Here is a 20,840-nt window from a genome sequence, read left to right as displayed (position 1 = left end):
ACAATGCAGTGTGGACTCTCAAGCACAAGCCCGGAAACACTGCATCCACAAGCCCAGGGCCCACAGATGTAGGTTAGCAATGCAGTGTAGACATACCCTAAGGCCTCATCTACACTACAAAGTTAGGTCAACGGAAGCCATGTTAAGTCCATCTAATAATATGTCTACACTACTGAGACCCTTCTGTCGACCTAAGTTGCCTGTAAAGTTGGCTTCTGTACTCCACCTCTGCAAGAAGCATAGCACTTGATTCGACATCCACGGGTCGACATGGGGATAGTGTAGACACTGCATTGTGTAATTTGAATGAATTGGCCTCCAGTAGGGTGTCCCACAGTGCTCCACTCTGACTGCTCTGAAGAGCACTTTCAACTCCACTGCACAGCAGCCAGGTACACAGGAAACAGCTCCTCCCCTGCTAAAGCTCTGTGAACTTTGGAATTTTCATTTCCTGTTCGATCAGCGTGGAGAGCTCACCAGCACAGCTGATCATGGAGACTCAAGGCCACAAACACGCTCCAGCATGGAGTACACAGGAGGTGGTGAATCTTATTGCTGAGTGGGGAAGAGAGTGTGTGCAGGCAGAGCTCTGATCCAGCAGAAGAAACACTGACATCTATGCCAACATCACGCATGGCATGAGGGAGAAGGGCTACATCAGGGACATTGAGCAGTGCCACATGAAAATAAAGGAGCTTTGGCAAGAATACCAGAAGACAAGGGAGGCAAACGGTTGTTCTGGTTCTGCCCCACAGATATGTCGCTTTTACGAGGAGCTGCATGCGATTCTCGGTGGCAACCCCACCACTAACCCAAAAGGCAGCATGGATACCTCCCAGGAATCCCGGGCCACCTTGGGCAACAACAAGGAGAACATTGTTGACACGGAAGAGGAAGAGGAGAAGGAGAATGGAAGGCAGGCAAGCGGAGGATCCATTCTCCCCAACAGCCAAGAACTGCTTTTAACCCTGGAGCCCATCCCTTCAAAGGACCAGGTAGCGACCAAGTGTGATCAAAGGCACCTCTGGTGAGTACACATTTCCAATCAAACTTTAGGGGTTACATGCTATTATTTTTTATGTATGATATGAACAAAAAAGGAGGTATAGTGGGTATCTGCTTCCCCGTGGCCACTCCAGCTATGCAGAGGGTGCTCTCCCAAAACGACTGTTCCATGGGGATGGCCCTGGAATCCTCCATGGAGATCTCTAGGAAGCTTTCATAGAGGTACTCTACAATCCTTTGCAGAAGCTTTCTGGAAAGGGCTGCCTTATCTCTTCTACCACAGTAGGACACTTTCCCATGCCACTCCAGTATTAACTCTGCTGGCATCATTGCAGCACACAGCACAAGGACCAGGTCTGTACCCAGATGCTTGCAACATCTGCTCCACTACCACCTCTGTTACCCTCAGGAGACTGATATCACGACACCTAGGGTCACCAAGAAGAAAATGGGGGAAGTTTTCAATGCAAGTCCTTGAACCGCAAAAAGTATAACAAGTAATCTGCTGTACTTTTATTCTGTGTTGCAAGTGAAATCAATACATCTGAAAATTTAGAAAACATCCAAGAATATTTAAATAAATGGTATTCTATTAATAGCACGATTAAAACTGCAATTAATTTTTGTAATTGAGTTAATCGCTTGAATTAACTGTGATTAATTGACAGCCCTAATAATAAATAAAATAAGCCTGGATTTTAGACTGTTTTATCTTACTAAATGGTTTCCTAAGGCATCTGCTTTGAAAAGCATACCTGTATTTTACACACACACACACTCTCCCTCAGCTTTGTTATAGTTTTCTTTCCATTTTACCTTTAGAAACTGGAAGAGATTGCCACTGATTTTTCCAATAAAACGTATTTGCTACTTTAACGTACTAATTTTGCTTTATACAGCCTACACGGAAAAATTATTTGTATAGAACTTTAGCTGTGATATTCATGTGCTTTGCAAAATGGCAACAAACGTGATAGACTTACGTATGATAAAGAAATTAAGAATCTCATGGCTGGCAGAAGTTTGTCTGGTTTGTCACCTAATACATTAATCAGCAAGATTTGAGTCCAATAGAGCATTAATGCCCCAATTCTGCAATGAGCACTGATTTCAGTGGGGCTCTGTGTACGTATAGGGGCCTGCCCTTGTGGCACACAGTGCAGGCAGGAATGGGGCCTTATACCATAATATCATTCACTTCAGTGGGTATTGGATCAGGCCTCTGCAGTATCAATTAAAACAGCCAAAGGGGAGTCTCTGTTCCTGTGCCATACTGCTGGTACCTCAGATCTGGTCAACTTGATGTCTACTTATTGTGCGCACTGGAAAGGGGGGAAGGGGAGGAGATGAAGAGGGGAGAGAAGAGGGGCTTCAGGAAAAATAAGACATTTGTATAAATTTTCAATCTTTGTTAAAGCTCTGCATGCAACTCACTGTTTTTCAGTAAATGTCAGCTCACTGTTTTGCTGATTAATTTTTCTGACACTTTCAAAGCTTTTTTTATAAAAAAAAAAAAGAAGAAACTTTTAATCCCCCCAGACACTGGATACCAAGCAAGGGGTAGTATTTAAGGAAGTTGGCTCTTCAATATTAGTTTTTCTTTACAAGCATTAAGGTATGTTGGATTACACTGCAGTGAAAAGAAAGTTGCAGTCCAACAATTGTATCAAAGACACAGCACGGGCATATCAAATGAAAACTGCTATTTTTCTTGAACAGAGAGGGTGGCTAGGTACTCATTAGGAAAGCATAGCACAAGATTGCTTCAATATTCTATCAGCTGTGAGTTATAATAATTTATCCTTTCCAATCTCTAAACAAGGCAATTATATTGAGCACTGGCATCTAGTTCTGAAAGTGTTTGTTTAATGACAAGGTCACTGTTTTCACGTATATTATGTGACCAGTAAAGAGATGATAGCATAGAAAATTGAGCAGAAAAAGGTGAGAAAATCGGGAGGGATTTTTATTAGTTTGCATTTTTCTTTTAAAAAAGGCAATTTTGCCACTTTTCCATAACATTTTAGAGACCTCATATATTATACAAGTAAAATCATGTTAGAGTAGCACCTCCTAAACTTGCATTTTAGAGTCTTTCTAAAACCAGATGGCATGCATCTCTATCACTAAATTAATTGGATATTATTGTAAAGTATGTTTTGTCAAGCAAAGTCTTATCAGTATCTGTTTATAGTATAAAGAAAAGGAGGACTTGTGGCACCTTAGAGACTAACCAATTTATTTGAGCATGAGCTTTCGTGAGCTACAGCTCACTTCATCAGATGCATCCGATGAAGTGAGCTGTAGCTCACGAAAGCTCATGCTCAAATAAATTGGTTAGTCTCTAAGGTGCCACAAGTACTCCTTTTCTTTTTGCGAATACAGACTAACACGGCTGTTACTCTGAAACCTGTTTATAGTATTTAACTGTTAGCAAATTACTTATTTAGAAAAAGGCCTTGCAGTCATTAGTGCACAGTTCTTTTATATGTGCTTTTACTATGTATGTACTGAATAAAGAAAAATGAAAAGCTGCAAAAAGTTCAATTAACTTTTCTGTGATTTTTGCCCTAAAACTGAACTATTCAATATATCACTAACCTTATACTACTGGACGCTGAAAGGATATTTACTGAGCCTTGAAAAGTAGAGTGCAGATATCATTCTTCCTGGACATTAGTTAAACGTTTGCAGTGCATTCAACATTACCAAAAAGCTTTTTGTCCCAGTTTTTGTAAACCCCGGCTAACACTAGCTGACTCAGGCCTTGTCTACACTACGGAGTTTTGTCGACAAAAGTTATGCTGACGTACAGCCACTGCTTTAATTAAACCACTGTTGCATGTCCACACTATGCACCTGCACATCTACCAATGTGATATATACCATCATGTGCCAGCAATGCCCCTCTGCCATGTACATTGGCCAAACCGGACAGTCTCTACACAAAAGAATAAATGGACACAAATCTGACATCAGGAATCATAACATTCAAAAACCAGTAGGAGAACACTTCAACCTCTCTGGCCACTCAGTGAAAGACTTAAGGGTGGCAATTTTGCAACAGAAAAGCTTCAAAAACAGACTCCAAGGAGAAACTGCTGAGCTTGAATTAATATGCAAACTAGATAACATTAACTTGGGTCTGAATAGAGACTGGGAGTGGCTGGGTCATTACATATATTGAATCTATTTCCCCATGTTAAGTATCCTCACACCTTCTTGTCAACTGTCTAAATGGGCCATCTTGATTATCACTACAGAAGTTTTTTTCTCCTGCTGATAACAGCTCATCTTAATTAATTAGCCTCTTACAGTTCCTATGGCAACTTCCACCTTCTCTGTATGTATGTATGTATGTATGTATGTATCTTCTTACTGTATGTTCCATTCTATGCATCCAATGAAGTGGGCTGTAGCTCACGAAAGCTTATGCTCAAATAAACGTGTTCGTCTCTAAGGTGCCACAAGTACTCCTGTTCTTTTTGTGGATACAGACTAACACGGCTGCTACTCTGAAACCTGTCACTGTGCTCCTTGTGTCAGCAGAGCGCATCCACACTAGCAGCTATTCCACTGTGCAACTGGCTGCAGGGTGCTTTGGGAAGGGTTTGCAATGCCTCATGCAGCAGGTAGTGTCACATGATGCAGGTTTCTCAATCCCATCGTTCCATGGGCATCCTACTAGATTGCCAGCTGCTTTTCCACTGAAGTGTGTGGGGGAGAGTGTGTGACAGGGAATGTGGGGGGTGGGGAGTGTGTACGTGAGAGACAGTGTGTATTAGGGAAGTGTTGGTGTTGGGGAAGAGTGAGTGTGTCGGCATGCTGTCTCTAAGTTCACACAGCAGTCAGAATCAACCAGTCCTGAGACAGGGGGAGGGAGGGCCCAGTACCAGGTTTACCATGGCGCCAGGTCCAGAGTCAGAAGGCCAGCTCGATCCCCCGGCTGGCTGAACCAGCCAGAAAGGCTGCCCTCGCCCCTGCTCCTCCCCCACCCTGCTTCTTCCCACTCAGGCTCCGCCCCATCCCCACCCCCACCCCACCCCTTCTCCTGAGCAACGTCCTGGGCAACTGCAGGAGGGGTCGGGCGCTCCCTACGCTTACCAGGCGGTACAAAGTGGAGTGGCCCAGCCCACTCCGAACTGCTGGGGGGCAGTTCCCCATTGCCCCCCAGTCCCAAGGCTAGGAGCCAGGGGAGCAGAGCGAAGCAGGCTGGGGCCAGGTCACTCCAATTCCCGCCACACCATGAGTGCGGGATCGGGACCACCCTGCAATCACCAAGCGACCCAGCCCCAGCCTGCTCCATCGGCTCATGCTGCGGGGTGGTTTCCGCCTTGCCCCCCAAGCCTAGGGAGGAGATGGAGTGGTGGGAAAGAGGCATGGGATGGGGAAGGGGGAAGTAGAGTCAGGGGGAAAGAGGCAGTGGGGAAGGAAGAGGGTGGGATGGGGAGGAGATGGAGTGGTGGGGAAGGGACATGGGGTGGGGAAGAGAAGGGGATGGGGAAAGCGGGGGCACGGGGAAAGCAGGGGCCCAGCATGTGGATCCCCTTGGCAGCAGCTGGGGCTCCCCCATTAAGCAGCCCTATCAAACCCTCACAAGCCCCACCTCCCCTGCATCTGTACCACCCCAACGAGCCACCCCAAACACACTCCTCACTGAGCCCCAACCACCTACACCCACCAAAATGAACCCCACCTCCTCTGTACCCAGACCCTCTCCCCGCTGAGCTCCAATCACTTTCACTTGGTCCCACCTGCAGACTCCCATTGCCCCTGCACCTGGAACCTCCCTGTGCATCCAGATCCCCCACTGAGCTGTCTGCAACCAGACTGCCCAACACAGACCCTCTTGCCCCCATCTGGATCCCCACACACTAAGTCCCTCTGCACTTGGATCCTGCTGCCAGACTAAGCCTCCCTGCCCACATCTGGTGTGCCTGGCGCAAAAGGGGCAGGACCCCAGGGTGTTTCTGTGACAGGCATGGCCCTTGTGCTGCGTCAGGGTCAGGTTCAGCCTCACTGCCAAGTCCCTGTCCCGAAGTGGGGGGGCGGGGGAGAGGAGAGGAGGCTGAAGGGTATTCTCCCACCTCCATTCAGCCAGTGCTCCCCACTGCCATGGTGGAGCTTCCACATTTATTTATTGTAAAAACAGAAAATTGCAGAATTTTAAAATTCTATGCACAGAATTTGATGCAGAATTCCCTCAGAAATATGGGGCGCTGTACAGGTGTGATGGTGAGACTGTGAAGGGGGTGCTGGACAGTAAGGGATCTGTGGGTGGGGGAGCTGGGCAGGGGGTATGGTGTGCAGGGTGCTGTGCAGTTGTGGTGGGAGGTCAGCGGGAGGAGTCTCTGGGCAGGGGGTGCTGGGCAAAGCAGGTCTGGGGGCATTGGGCATAGGGATCTGTGGGAAATCTTTGGGTGAGCGTGTGCTGGGCATAAGGGCAGGGCACTGGACAGGGGGCAGTGTGGAAGGGGCATGCTGGTAGCGCAAGGCTGGGCGGGCCAGTGTACATCTAGCAGTTGTGGGTTTGTAAACAGTGCCCTTGTGCTGGGCCTGCGATCTGCCTCATTGCCTCCAACCGGCTCCTCGCTCTGCGCCCCCCATCACATGCCCTACTTCCCCAATGTGGGCCCACAAATATGATTGGCACTAGGCTCACAAAAAGTTAATCCGGTGCCGAGAGGGCCACCAACCCCAACATCAGCCCCCGCTTCTCTTCCTGTCTCTGCACATCACAGCAGTCCCCGCCTCGCAGCAGCAGCCTGAGTGCCAGAAAGCAGGATTCCACCTTAATGATTTGCATTTTGCTGCCAGAGTGGAGTGACATACTCAGTTGTCAGAACTTCCAAGAGCTCTGAAAGGGGAAGGGTGCATGCCTGTGTAACATGCCTGTGCCTGCAGGGCAGCAAAGTTCAAAACAGTGAGCAGAGCAGTCACAGCAGGCATTGTGGGATACTGGGGAAGGCCTGTTATAGCGACATAATGAACAGCAGCATCTACACTGACACTTTGTTGTTTTAACTTTGCCACAAAAAGTTTTATGCCTCTTGTCAAGGTGGTTTTATTTTGCCGACAAAAGTAGCATTGCAGTGTGTACATCTCCGCTATTTTGCTCACGAAACCGTGGTGTAGACAAGGCCTGAGCTGGTAAAGCTGTCAGCACGCTGCAGTGCTGAGTGCACATGGGTTTAAAGGGAACAGTTTCAACAGACCTGGTGCTATGTCCTAGCCCTTTCCCTACCAGCAAGGCCTTCTGGTGATCCCAGCTACGGTTGCCAACTTTCTATGCACAAAACCAAACATCCTTGCCCCACCCCCTACCCGAGGCTCCACCCCTTCTCTGAGCCCCCCCCTCACTCCATCCCCCTCCCCCCCCCCGCCCAGTCACTCGCTCTCCCCCTGTCCCCCTAAACTTTCACTGGGCTGGGACCGGGGGTTGGGGTGCAGGAGGGGGTGAGGGCTCCAGCTGGGGGTGTAGGCTCTGGGGTGGGGTAGGGGATGAGAGGTTAATCAGTGCAGGAGAGGGCTCCAGGCTGGAGCTGAGAGGTTTGGAGTGTGGGAGCGGGCTCAGAGCTGGGGCAGGGGTTGGGAGGGAGTGAAGGCTGGCTGGGGGGGGCAGGCTCTGGGGTGGGGCAGAGGAATGAGAGGTTTGGGGGGCAGGAAGGGGCTCAGTACTGGGGGCTGGGATGTGGGAGGGGTTGCAGGGTCCAGGAGGGAGTCTGGGTGAGGGAGGGAGCTCAGGGCTGGGGCAGAGGGTTGGGGTGTGGGCTCTGGGAGGGAGTTAGGGTGCAGGAGGGGGTTCCAACCTGGGGCCAGAGGTTGGGGTGCAGGAGTGGGTTCAGGGTGCAGGCTCCAGTCAAGCAGCGCTTACCTCAGGGGGTTCCCAGTTGGCGTCACAGCAGGGCTAATGCAGGCTCCCTGCCTGCCCTGGCTCTGCACGACTCCCAGAAGCGGCCAACATGTCTGTCTCCTAGGTGCCAGGGCGGCCAGGCAGCTCTGTGTCTGCAGTTCCTGGCCAATAGGAGCTGTGGAGCCGAAGCTTCCCTGATCGCCACTGCGCCTAGAGGCCACAGAGATCTGACAGCCGCTTCTGGGAGCTACGCAGAGCCAGGACAGGCAGGGAGACTGCCTTAGCCCTGCTGCACCGCCAACCAGACTTGTAACAGCCTGGTCAGTGGTGCTGACCAGAGCAACCTGGGTCCCTTTTCAACCAGGCGTTCCAGTCAAAAACTGGATGCCTGGCAACCCTAATCCCACCTCCAGATAAGACTTCAAAAGCTGCCCCTACCCTGCGTATAATCAGATACAATTGGAGTCAGACTCTGGGCTGTCCTGAAAGTTATGAGCCTACAAGCAGTTCAACTACTTCACCACGATGTACAGACAGTGACCCAGCCTGAGCACAGTAATGTTTTGACACCATGAAATGATTTTGTTTCTTGCATGATTATAAACCATAGACAGTAGATAAGATGCAGTCAGATGATTGACTGATGCGGTCAACCGCATTTATTAATGCAGGATTGGTTTCTAAAAATAACTGCACCACAACCAACCATACAGATTTCTCTAAGATGTAACTGCTATACCTATTCTTAGGGCTCGTCTACACAGCAACACTCAGGAGAGTTAAGGCAAACTAACTAAAGCTGTGAAATTAAGACAAGTAATTAAAAGCATACATGCTGTGTAAATGTTCTCTTTCAGAAGCAGTGTGGCCTGAACAGTTCTACCTAGGCAAGCCCTTAAACAGAACTTGCAAGGCTAACACTGCTGAGTCACCAGAGGCACCAGTAAATTACAACACTTCTTATCTCCTCTCATCAGAAATAAGCACTCAATTGTGCCAAGGCACAGGGTGGAAAAAAGGAAGCCCGTGTGTAAGGCCTTGTCTGCATTGGGTTTTGTGCACTGGCATAGCTACACCAGTGCAAACCCCTAGCGTACACACTAAAAATTGACTTACGATGGTGCAGCTGACCCTGGTTTTAAAACAATGTTTGTCATCTAGACAGACTGGTGTAAGTTTTTTGGTGGCTGTTTTCTTTTTTTCTTTTAAATACTGTGAAGCAGTGAATCTACACTAGAGTTTGCACGGTGTAACTACGCTAGTGCAAAAACTAATGTAGCCAAGCCTTAGTCTGGGGGGAGATGAGACAAAGGACTATGGGTATATCTATACAATAAAACAAAAGTGTGATTGTAGTGTGGGTAGGTATACCCATGCTATCTTTAATCTAGCTAATGACTTCAGCACAGGCTAGCAATCCAAGTTCATACCAAGGGTCTCTGGAAGGCTTGTACTAGGATTACTAGCTGAGCAGAACCCTCTGCCCCCACCTCTTCATTACCCGTGCTGGATAGATTTAAAGCAGTGTAGGTATGCCTTTCTGTTTACAATCACACCTTTGTTGTACAGACATACCTGAAAATGTATGGAAGAAAGAAAAGTCTGGGGGAGGGTGAGAAAGCAAGACAAGAGACAGAGAATAAAGACGGAATGGGGTATGATCTAACAGCAGTGAAGGATGTGTTTGGTTTTTTAAAATTCTTCTACTCAGGTTTATTTTCTCAGACTGCTGTACATTTAAATGGTCCTAGCTACACTTTAAATAGAATTAGCTAGACTTTAACACCTGACTGAACTGAATAGGTGATCTACTTCATACTTTTCCTGCTGTTACAGTTTTTATGGAGAGACTTTTTCCATTACATTGTATTATATTAACCTAGCAAAATCTCATGTACAAAAGACTCTTTCCACAACAAGTAATTATTAGGAATGGGTATTTTAAAAAAGTGAAGGAAAGCGTAGATTCTGTAAAAAAGATAAAACTACAGAAAGACAACGTAGCCTATTTTCCCACTGCTCCAACTAATGATACTATAAGTATGAAGAGGGATAAACTTCTATAATATTGATTTTATGTTTACATTTGGGTTACAAGTCAGTAACTAACCTAGCTTTGGTGATCATTCAATATTCTTCAGCTGTGTTTCTGATTTTAAATTAATGAATTTGTAATAACACAACTGTTAATCTGTCTTGCTTAGAGGTGAGGTCTGATATACTTGGGTTATTCAAAGACCAGAAAGTCTATCCCATAAAAGCAAAAAAGTAAGCATTAATCCTTTGAATGTTACTACTTTAAGAGTCCAGTTCGGTAAGTCAATGTGTTACAAGGACATCCTGAAAACGCTCAAGAGCAACATAAAGATATCTAAAGAAGACAAGAGAGTGTGTGTGTCATTTAAGATAGTGAGTTGAGTTAAACCAATAGATAGGAAACAACAAGATGGTTAATACTCTAGTATAGGATTTAAGTATTTTGGCTCTTGAACACTTTGCCAGTTACCCAAGGAAAGAGAGAGGTTGGAAGGTTCTTGGGAAAATTTTATTAACGTGAAAACAAGATTTTAATTAAAAAAATAGTAGTTACACACCTACTCCTACTCCCCTCACAGACATGCACTATGGGAGGGAAAAAACACATTATCTTATGTAATTTGAGACGTAAACACAAGAGGTTATTTTAGGCCCTGATCCTGCAAACCTTATGCATATCCTTAACTTTGGACACAGTGAATAGCCCCATTGTTTTCAACTGAACTTTTCATACTGCATGCAGTTAAACATCTGCAGAACTGGAGCCTTGGACTGTAAACTCTGTAGGGCAGGGAACATATCTGTATAGCTGTACAAAGTCTATGCAGCAGAGCGCTGAACCTGGTCAGGCCTTCTAAGCATTTTATCAAGAAAGTAAAATAATTCAAAATAGCGACCAACCATGGAATGTTTGAAACTAAACTAATTTTAAACTGAACCAGGAACTCTATTACCACATAGGTGCTATAATCCCTTTAAAAAATTCTGTTTAATTGCTACTACCTATATTGCTTTATTCTCAGCAATCTTCACTTTTTAATAGTATTAGGGCCCATTCTTGAGCAAGCAGAGTCATTCTCTTCAATGGGAACATTCATGGTAAAGACCATGTAATGCTTCATCTAGGCTAGGATTTAAGGTGTGACATTATTGGGTTAGTTAACTAACGTGCTAACGTCACACCTTAAATCATAGCCTAGACAAGGCCTCAGTGTTTTCAAGACTGGGTCCTTAATTTTCAGTGTACTCCTCACTTAAGCACTAAATATACCATACACAGAAAAAACAATTTTTTAATCTGTGCAATCAATTCCTGTTTAGTTTGCAGTTACTACCCTACCATGACGTTTCAAATGTTATTAATACTATATAGCTCTCTAGTGTTATGCATTGCCCACTGCATTGTTAAGCATGTTCATGTAAAGCTAAAAATCAACTTTTATTTGGTTTGCATCAAGCAGACGAAATCATGATAAAACTCCAACTAAAATAATGTATGTTGTAAGCCATGGTGGAAAAGTCTTAGGAAAAAATCCAGTATTGCCAGTTGTCAAGATTTTATCACTAGTCTCATGGTATTTAAAGCAGCAGCTCCTTGAGTCCTCTGATTATACGAGCAGCTCAGTTTGCATTTACCCAAAAAAAGTAAGTTTCTAGCCATCATGTTTGCAGAGAAAAGCTGGAAGATATGACTCAAGTGTAACATAAAGGCTCAAAAATCAATGATGATTTGAATCAAATGATTCAATCAATCAAATGATTTTGGAGGTCTGGGTCATGCTTTTATAATACTTGGGGTTGGTGATAATGAAATCCTTAGTGTAGACAAGATCTAAGAAAGGTATTTCCTATATTTAAAATATATATTTTTTTTACCTGTGCATGAAGAAATGTAGTTTCTTGACTAAGGATAAGGGAAAACAAGCTCTCTTGTTCTCTCTAAAGGTGTGTTCAAGAGGCTACCAAAACTGAGTCTCCTGTCTTGAGAATTCTCTTTGCCATCTATCCTAGTGGTACTCCAGTGAAAAAAATGTTGATGATATTGGGAGAGGGAGGGAGGGAGAAAGGAGAAGCAAGTGACAAATTTTGCTCTCTGATGTGCATCCATGTCTCTCATTGAAATTAATGCTTCAGCCCAGACAGTCCTCATTGCATCCATGGGCATTTTAAGTAATACTCCCAATATTACTTTTTTATTTCAAGATTAATTTTCATGTGGTGAAATTTAATATAAATCCACACAATATAATTTGCTTCTAGCAACTTTCTAAATTGTTTTAATTTGTCCAGATACAAAAACCTTAGAAAAGATTCACTAAAAAACTTCCCCCATAAGCTGAACACAGCTGACTGCATATAGAAACCCCTGTGCTCCCTCTATCCTGTCCAGTTACTATATTGAAAACAGTGGCCTGTAAGATCCTTTTGTAGACATATAAACAAACAATCCCTTTCATAATTATTTGCCTTATTTGTAAAAACAAATGCAGCTTGTGATACGATAGACAGCCTCACTTTACTCTTACATTAATTTTTTTCTTCTGATATAAACAAATGATTTGGCTAAATTTTTGTCCTTATGCAAAGTTATCATTCCCGCTGTCATTGTGTGAGTGAACCAATTACAGCTAAAGATCAGACTTCCCCCTTCATCCTCCCCCCATCTCTGATCTATCCATCTGGTCTGTTTGAGGACACCCATTCACACAATGCTAGACTGAAAACTCATCTACAAGTCTGTGTAGCAGATGTAGGATTGTTTGTATTATTCCAATGATATAATTCCCAAAACTTTCAATCCCTCAGTACCTTTTATCAAACAATCTTTTGTAAGGTTACTAGGACGTCTCTGAAGGGAGTAACCTTGGTGGTCTCTGCTTATTCATTTGATGAAAATACTTTATTGTGTAAGTCAGAAGTTATCTCCTCATGTTGAGTTAATATTCCTTAAAACCTATTGCGTTATATTAGCAAACTACAGTAACTTTTTAATAATTCTCTTTTGAATGTCTCCTAAACTCACATCAATTTGCTGTTACAAATAATCCAGTAGTATCTCACTTACGACAAAAGGAAAAAAGGCCTATATCATAGTAATAGCTTTAACATTTAATTCTAGGAATAATCTTTGCACACACAGGGCCTTTCCTCCAAGGAACCCAAAAAAACACTTTACAAAACTACATATTGTCTCAATTGCAGAGTTGGGGGATGGGGAGGGAGTGGGGAGAAGCTAAGTAACTTGCACAAGGCCACAAAAATCAGTATCAGAGTAAGGAACAGAACTTTTTTAGTGCAAAATTTTCTACCTTTTCAGATAATTTTAACCTTTTTCCTAAAAGGCAAAAACAATTTGAAAGATAATGTAACAAAAGATTCAGAGTTTTCAAAAAGTAATGTGCCTTTCTGCTAAATTGCTTTACTCTATTTTTTTTTCTTCTACAATGATGCTCTTTGGGATGGTCTGCACTGGACTTCAAAGAGCATGCTGAAGCTGTTTAAATATATGGCTTGTGATACCATTATTGTCTATTTTAGAAATAGCCTTCTAACCTAGTTGTGTAGTGGGACATAGTCTAGGGCATGATTAGTCCTTATTTATGTGCTTTATTTTATTCTTCTATCTTTTTCCTAGTAACTACAACTACCATGGTCCATTCTTTGCCAGATGTACAGCTGAGGAAGTCAACTGAACCTTATTACCCGCACAGATATTCATACCAGCTCAAGACAGAATTTGTGCATAAATTTAGCTGATTTTACCTACCTTTCCAGAAGTAGGACATCCCTGAATCTGGCTAAATCTTGTTCCCCTTATTCATGCAAAACTCTCATTGGCCAATAGCAAGATCTGGCATCTATTTCCCACATGCCAGAAAAATCCCTCAAGGAAAGTAATTTAAATTGAAATTTCTTTACTAGTTTGACAGATTAGGCTTATGAGGTTCAATACCCACAAAATATAGGTTAAGGAGTACATTTTAGTTAATGTCTTACTTAGAATCTGCCACTCAGAACAGATGCAAATACAACCATCAAAAGTCAGTCACATCCAAATGGCACAGAAACACGTGTATGCTATGAGAAGGCATCCAGACAGAATGATGTATGATCCAGTGAGGCTCACATCATGGATACACAGATATAGCACAGTAGTGGATACAATGGAACAAAATGAAATGCAATGGTCAAGGTTGTTCATTTAAGAGAACATAAGAGAGGCCATACTGGGTCAGACCAAAGGTCCATCCAGCCCAGTATCCTGTGTACCGACAGCAGCCAATGCCAGGTGCCCCAGAGGGAGTGAACCTAACAGGTAATGATCTAGTGATCTCTCTCCTGAAATCCATCTCCACCCTCTGACAAACAGAGGATAGGTAAGTCATCACTCTTGTTTCAATCCTCTGTTAAACAATGTCCAACACTCTAGGTGCTTTGTTCAAATTATGAGGTCTGAAGCAATATAATGCCTTCGGGCCAGATTTTTCAAGGTATTTAGACGTCTGAAGATAGCACAGGTACCTGTGACATTTTCAGAATCTCACTGGGCACCTATCTTCATTTTTAGGCACCTAAACAGCTGAGAAATCCAGCCCTTTGAGACTTTATGCCTGGTACTGAAATACTACTATGAGGGGTGCACTAGAAGCGTATTTATTATATATCATATCCCTTTGGAAACTGCACAAACTGATGTATAGCATATCTGGCTACTACCTGTGTGCACATGTGCTAGAAAGTCTCAGACATATTTGAATAGCATTTTCTATTGGGAAAAGGCCTACCTAATGTTGTAAGGAATATGGCATCTGCTGTTCCAAACAGCATCATTCATACAGCCATTAAACATGTCATTGCAACCTTCTTTGACATATAGTTCTGTGCCCCTATATATGCTGAGGTATTGTATTGTGCCCAAGAGTCAAGACTGCAATACATATTGCTGCACTGCTGTGATAATAATGCATAGCTATTGTCTGAATCTCTCTCTTATGGTATATCAACGTACAATGTACTTGCCATATGTCATTGCAAATTTTTGTTCTTCGAGCTGTCCTGAATTCAACAATTTGTTGACCAAGCTAGGTAGGAAACACCTAGCTATTTTTGCAGTAAACCTTATGACAGACCTCAGCACAGCTGCCATCTTCTGACACCATCTGTGATGTCTTTAACTGTTACGACCTCACTATTAAACTCTCATGAAGAAATGATGCCACGTGTGGTCCCACCTGCTGGCCACTGACTGTCACTAGCACATCCAGCCATCACAATCTCCATTGTGCCTTTAACATTCTCATCAAAACCCTATCTGAGACAGGAACACCAGCTATTTATGTCATTCATAGAATACCATGCTACTGACACTGGGTGTTGATTTGCATGGGCCTTGTGATTTGTCATTCTACAAAACATGACACTTCACCTTGAATGGTCTCTTGAAATGTCAACTATTTACGCTAAACAATCTATCACAGCTAAATACAATGTGGAACACACAGATTACGTTTCTCAGACCTGAAGAAGAGCTCTGTGTAAGCTTGTCTCTCTCACCAACAGAAGTTGGTCCAACAAAAGATATTACCTCATCCATCTTGTCATTCTACGAAATAAGCAGTTTAAGGGAGGAAGGGAGAAATCAATGTTACACACATGACTCCTGGTCATAAAACTGAGTGACACTGTCTGAAGCAAACAGTTCTAATCAGGTGTGTAGTCACACTACTAGCCTTACACACACCCCATGTGTATTCCTATAGCAGAAGTGGCAGAAGTATGTTTTTTCTGGCTCAGAATAAATTTTGTCCCCTATATTCTATTCATCGATTTATAATTATAATTTGAAATTGCGGCAAGCTACATGAACACGTTTTTTATGCATTTCAGGACTTATTTTAAGGCAATAAAAACTAGCGATGGATGTGGTATAAAAATATGAACTGATTTAAATAAATCACACCCTTATTCCCAGCTTTAGACTTGCTCATGTAAAACTTGCAGAGTTCCACACCATGTCTCAGGATGCACTGCTTTATCAGTATGCAAAATGATTGTTCTGCCCTTATGTATATGCAATCGTTTTCTAGAGCACATGCACATGTATCTGTCATGTCAAAACACCATGGTATTTTTCACTAGAGTCTCATTTTAGTTACTATTAATCTAAAACAGCTCTTCTCCCTCTCAAGATCCTGTTAACCTTTATGAAAGAAGAAGAAAATGCCAGGAGCTAAAAAAAACTACATCATGTACAACTTGACACGCATTACTCAGGATTGTGTGTGCATTTTACGGCAACCTAAAACCTTATTCTATAGATACTTTTCAGCAAATTCATTGATATGCTCTATCGCTTAAACAATTCAAATGGAACACAGAGCAAGCCCTTCACTTTCAGCTGTATTTGACAGTACAACTAACAGAAGAGTTTCTGCTGCTTATTTTTTATTACAAAACAGAAACCAAACACTACTCATTAAAACTGGTTTATTTCACTCTTTAAAAAAAAAGCAAAAAAAAACAACAGGCAACTGGTATCTTTTATGCCTGCATTTGGATCAAAGACTGCAATCTCACCAGATGTCTCCATCCTAAGTAGACACAGTGAATATTTGGATGGGAAAACTTTGAGGAAAACTATTGCAGGATGTGGTGTTTGTAGTTCATAAGTGGCACTCTTCAAATCTGCATTAAACCTATACCATAGCACCAACCTAAGGGGCATTGTGCTGTTGGAGATGCCAGTTTTCAAATGAGATATTACTGAAATCCTCAGCATCCAGGGTTATTAATGATCCCATGGCACTTTATCTACAAGAGCAGAGATGTTAAGCCTAATATTCTAGTCAAATTCCAGTTTAGGTATTTACAACCTACATTTCCTCTGCAATTTCCAATTAAACTGAAGACAATATTCTACTTTTCCTATAGACTCTAAGCTGTATGCAGTAGTGATTATCTCTTAAAAGTGAAATTCTGTGTTTAGTGATGTTGAAAAAAGTTCCAAATCATTTCAATGCATTGCAATTTTGGTTATAGTGAATTGCCACTGAAAGCCAAGTTGTTCTTTGGGGGGGAGAAAAAAAAGATTGCACTGTAAGGGCAACTTATTTGTTTAAATGTAAAAGCTGCTGAATACGTTTGTTTCACTGGCCCATAAATCTCTATAAATTATATTGCCATGTTCTGACTTCCTAAAGCAACATTTCACAGGAAATCAACTGATATCCAGGTGGGGTGGAATTATTCTTCCTTTTTTTCCAGTGATAGAAGAATACTGTCACAAGATTCTGTATTGCATAAAGACTCCCACCGTCTTTAGACTGACGCCACTAGGAAGTCCAACACTTGAAGTATGAACCTTAAAAAAGAGAGGTCCCAAATCAAGACTATCATTCTTGAACTGGTGCTTTTAAAGTTATTTAAGCACCAGCAAACTTGAAAGTGGGAAAATGATGTTCAGTTCTTTAATAAACTTTCAGAAAACAGATCAGTGGTGACAGCAACATCCAGTTATCTTAATGTAAATAGAATATTCATGATGAAGCTCTTCCACCAAAACTGACATTCACACATATAGTCTTGTCTTACTGAAATTCCTCAGAGGATCAAAGCTACCTGCTTACAAAACAAATACACACCACATCAGTTTCATGGTGAGGCAGCAAATTAAATCCTGTCCACTACAAAGACCCTGGAGGTAGATGTAGACCCTCTTCAAAATCAGGTGCCAGATGAAAGAGTTACTATGGATTTCATAATCTAACAGGCTTCCTAATGCATATAATGATTTCAGGGAGCCAACAACCTAAAACAGCACACTGAGCAATTAAAAAATTAAGAGGTTTTAATTAATGTGTGCCTTTTAATAGTTAGTTGTGAGAAAACGTGTTGTAGCCCTGACACACATAAATATTATCTTTATTCAAGCATTTCCAAGTTGACCTCAAGTCTGGCACATAAACTTAAAACCCCCCACCAAGGTAGCATGTCCATAAAAGAAAGGAAGATAACGAAATGAGCAATCACACAGGAGCCGCAGTAAGACCTGAGCAGGGGCGACTGATCGATGATGAATCTACCTCTTTTTTTCTTTCTAAGTCTACTCTGCTGTCACATGTACTTCCAGCAGTGAACAATGAGGATCATTCTAAATATACCTGCAAAACCAAACCAGTTGTTAAAATATCCTTCTTTTTTGTGCTTCATTAAAACAATTCCTTGCTTTATCACATTTTACAATAAAACTATAAGTCCCACTGTTGATGAATTCATTAAGGCTGTGTCTACAATGCCATCTTCAGCACTTAAACTTTAGTCGTTCAGGGGTGTGAAAAAACACCCCCCGAACGACAAAAGTTTTAGCACTGAAAAGTGCCAGTATAGACAGCGCTTTATTGCCGGGAGCTGTGCTCCCGGCAATAAAGCTACCACCCTCGTTCAGGGAATTTATTTTTTATCGCCAGGAGAGCTCCGGCCACACTGTAATGTGGGAAGTGTAGACATACCCTAAATAAAACAAGTAGAAGATGACGTTACCTCAGCACTGAAGTTCTCCATTTCTGAGTCACGGTTATAAAGAAATTATTTCACTTTACGCACTTCACACAACAAGAAGTAACCATGCAAGGGTTCACAAATACTAGAAAATATTTTAAGTACCGTATCATGGTCATGGCACAAAGCATGATAAATTAAATCTTTACAGGTTCCCTTGTCTTCTACAGGATACCAAGCAGTTCTACTATGAATTAGAAAACAAATCAAGGGAAAATCAGATGCATCCTTTAAATCAGAAACGCTCACAAAAATGTATTAGAGCTGCCCCTATTTTTTCAAAGAGACAGGTGGGGTTTTAATCTCATGATTCCCAATTACAGTTCTTGGATTTTGTATCTATAGCTTGTTCTGTTTGAAGTGAAACAACAACAAGATGTTCTAGGATAGATCTCTCATGTATGAAAAAAAAGCAGATATTTATTTAGAGAATGGGAGCTGGTGATATATATTCTTACAGATGAGGATAAAAAGATGACAACTATTCCATTACAATGGTAGTTTACAGCTGTTAAATTAAATGGAATATCATTTGCCAGTAAAGACCTGCATCTGTATATATGAATCTTTGCTTGTTAACTTTAGAAACAATTTGCCCAGCATTGAACAGCAAGAAAAACTCTTCATTTACAGCTACTCAGTGACAATAAAAAGGAGAGATTCATTCTTCATCCCAGCAGCTTTTATCTTAAGAGGGCAAAAGGAGGTCAAGTCTGATGCATGTACATTAAGTGCACTCATACCGTTAACGTAAAAGCAGACATCTGAGCCAGTGAACGGAGCAGGGCTACCAACTGTGGTGCTTCAGTGTAGACACTACTTATGCTGACAGGAGGGGTTCTCCCACTGCTGTAGTTAATCCACCTCCCAGAGAGGCAAAAGAATTCTATCAGCCTAGCACTGTCTACCCCAGGGGCTAGGTCAGCATAGCAATGTCATTCAAGGATGTGGACACAGTAACTCCTCACTTAACATTGTAGTTATGTTCCTGAAAAATGCGACTTTAAGTGAAACGATGTTAAGCACATCCAATTTCCCCATAAGAATGAATGTAAATGGTTGGGGTTAGGCTCCAGGGAAATTTTTTTTGCCATACAGTACAGTACTATAGTTGGAAGGTGCCCCTGCCTTACCCCACACAGGCACAGCTCACTGGCGCTGGAGACAATAAGGCAGGCAAGGAAGCTGAATGTGCTGTAGGTTAGCAGAAGCAGGTTGCGCAGCAGCAGCTTCCCTTACTCTGCAAGCATGGGGGGGGCTCAACCCTCGGCCCGCCCACTCTACCCCTTCCCTCCAAGCCCCCCCCCCCCTTTACTCTGCAGGCTATGTCCTGGCTCCTCCCCCCTCCCCGCAGCAATCAGCTGGTTTGTGCATGGAGTCCTTGCTCCTCCCCCCCTTCCCTCCTGAACATTGCAAGCTAGCTGATTGCTGCGGGCAGGAGGCAGGGGAAGGCGCTGATCTGTGGGGTCTGCAGGCGGGCAGGAGGCACTGTGGGGGTGTATGTAGGGGAGCTAATGGGGGGCTGCCAGCTGTGGACAAAGCATGCAGCACACAACGTTATAGCGAAGCATTGCACAACTTTAAATGGACCATGTTCTGTAATTGAGCAGGGATGTAAGCTGGAAACAACGTTAAGCAAGGAGTTACTGTATTTCACACCCCTGATCTATGCCAATGCATAGATGGACCAGTCTAGAGGATAAGGAAGAAAAAACCATCCTACCAGGGCTTGAAATGCTACCACGCACACGCCTGCTAGAGCGGGGCACAGCGTCCCAGCCACTGCCCCACAACCCAAGCATTGCTTCTGGAATTACCCCCACGCTGCTACCCCTAGACCCTGCTCAGGCGGGGTGAGAGAGGTAAGGCCCCGGCACTCCGCTCCCACCCCCAGAAATCCCCCCGTCGCTGGTGGAGAAAAAGGTGCCCATTACCCCACAGCTCTGATAGCCCCTGGGAGGCCCCTGCCCTTCCCCTGCTTCAGTTATATGCCCCCGCCCCGGCAGACCAAGGCGGCAGCGCGGACGCAGTGAGTCGGTTGCTTCGCAGTTTCTCCGCTGCCCCGGGGGGCGCCGCCAGCGCTACGACCCGAGCAGGACGCGACCTCGTTGGCCAGCCCAACAGCAGGGCCCGGGGCCGCCTGCCTGCAGGCTCAGGCAGAAAGTCGGCCCGGCCTCCCCGTCCCGCTCCCGTGGACAGTACCCAGCCCCTGCCGCCCCGTGAGCGCCTCACTTCCCTACCTCACTGCCACAGCCCGCTTCCGCGTTCCCGAGTCCCGAAGAGGAGGGGCCTTGCTGCAGCCAATCAAAACCGCCAGCTGCCGCGCGCCGACACAGTCGGCACCTCCTAGCCCCACCCCCTCTGGCGGCCACCTCCAATCAGAGCGCGC

At 43.8% G+C, this 20,840-nt stretch overlaps 1 protein-coding gene across 5 annotated transcripts in view; it reads right to left on the bottom strand.

Annotated features, from left to right (window-relative positions):
- Window positions 1–20,724, bottom strand: part of XRCC4 (X-ray repair cross complementing 4) — a 285,182-nt gene extending 264,458 nt beyond the window's left edge. For 3 of the 5 annotated variants that reach the window (XM_077817149.1, XM_077817156.1, XM_077817157.1), the window contains exon 1: window positions 20,692–20,724. The gene's annotated coding sequence lies outside the window, so the exon portion shown is untranslated. The other 2 variants (XM_077817152.1, XM_077817151.1) reach the window with 2 other exon arrangements.
- Window positions 20,725–20,840: the final 116 nt, after the last annotated feature.

This window comes from Eretmochelys imbricata, chromosome 5 (genome assembly GCF_965152235.1).
Source record: "Eretmochelys imbricata isolate rEreImb1 chromosome 5, rEreImb1.hap1, whole genome shotgun sequence".
Lineage (NCBI taxonomy): Eukaryota > Metazoa > Chordata > Testudines > Cheloniidae > Eretmochelys > Eretmochelys imbricata.
The sequence above is the reverse complement of the archived record's forward strand: the minus strand, read 5'-3'. Positions and strand labels throughout refer to the sequence as shown.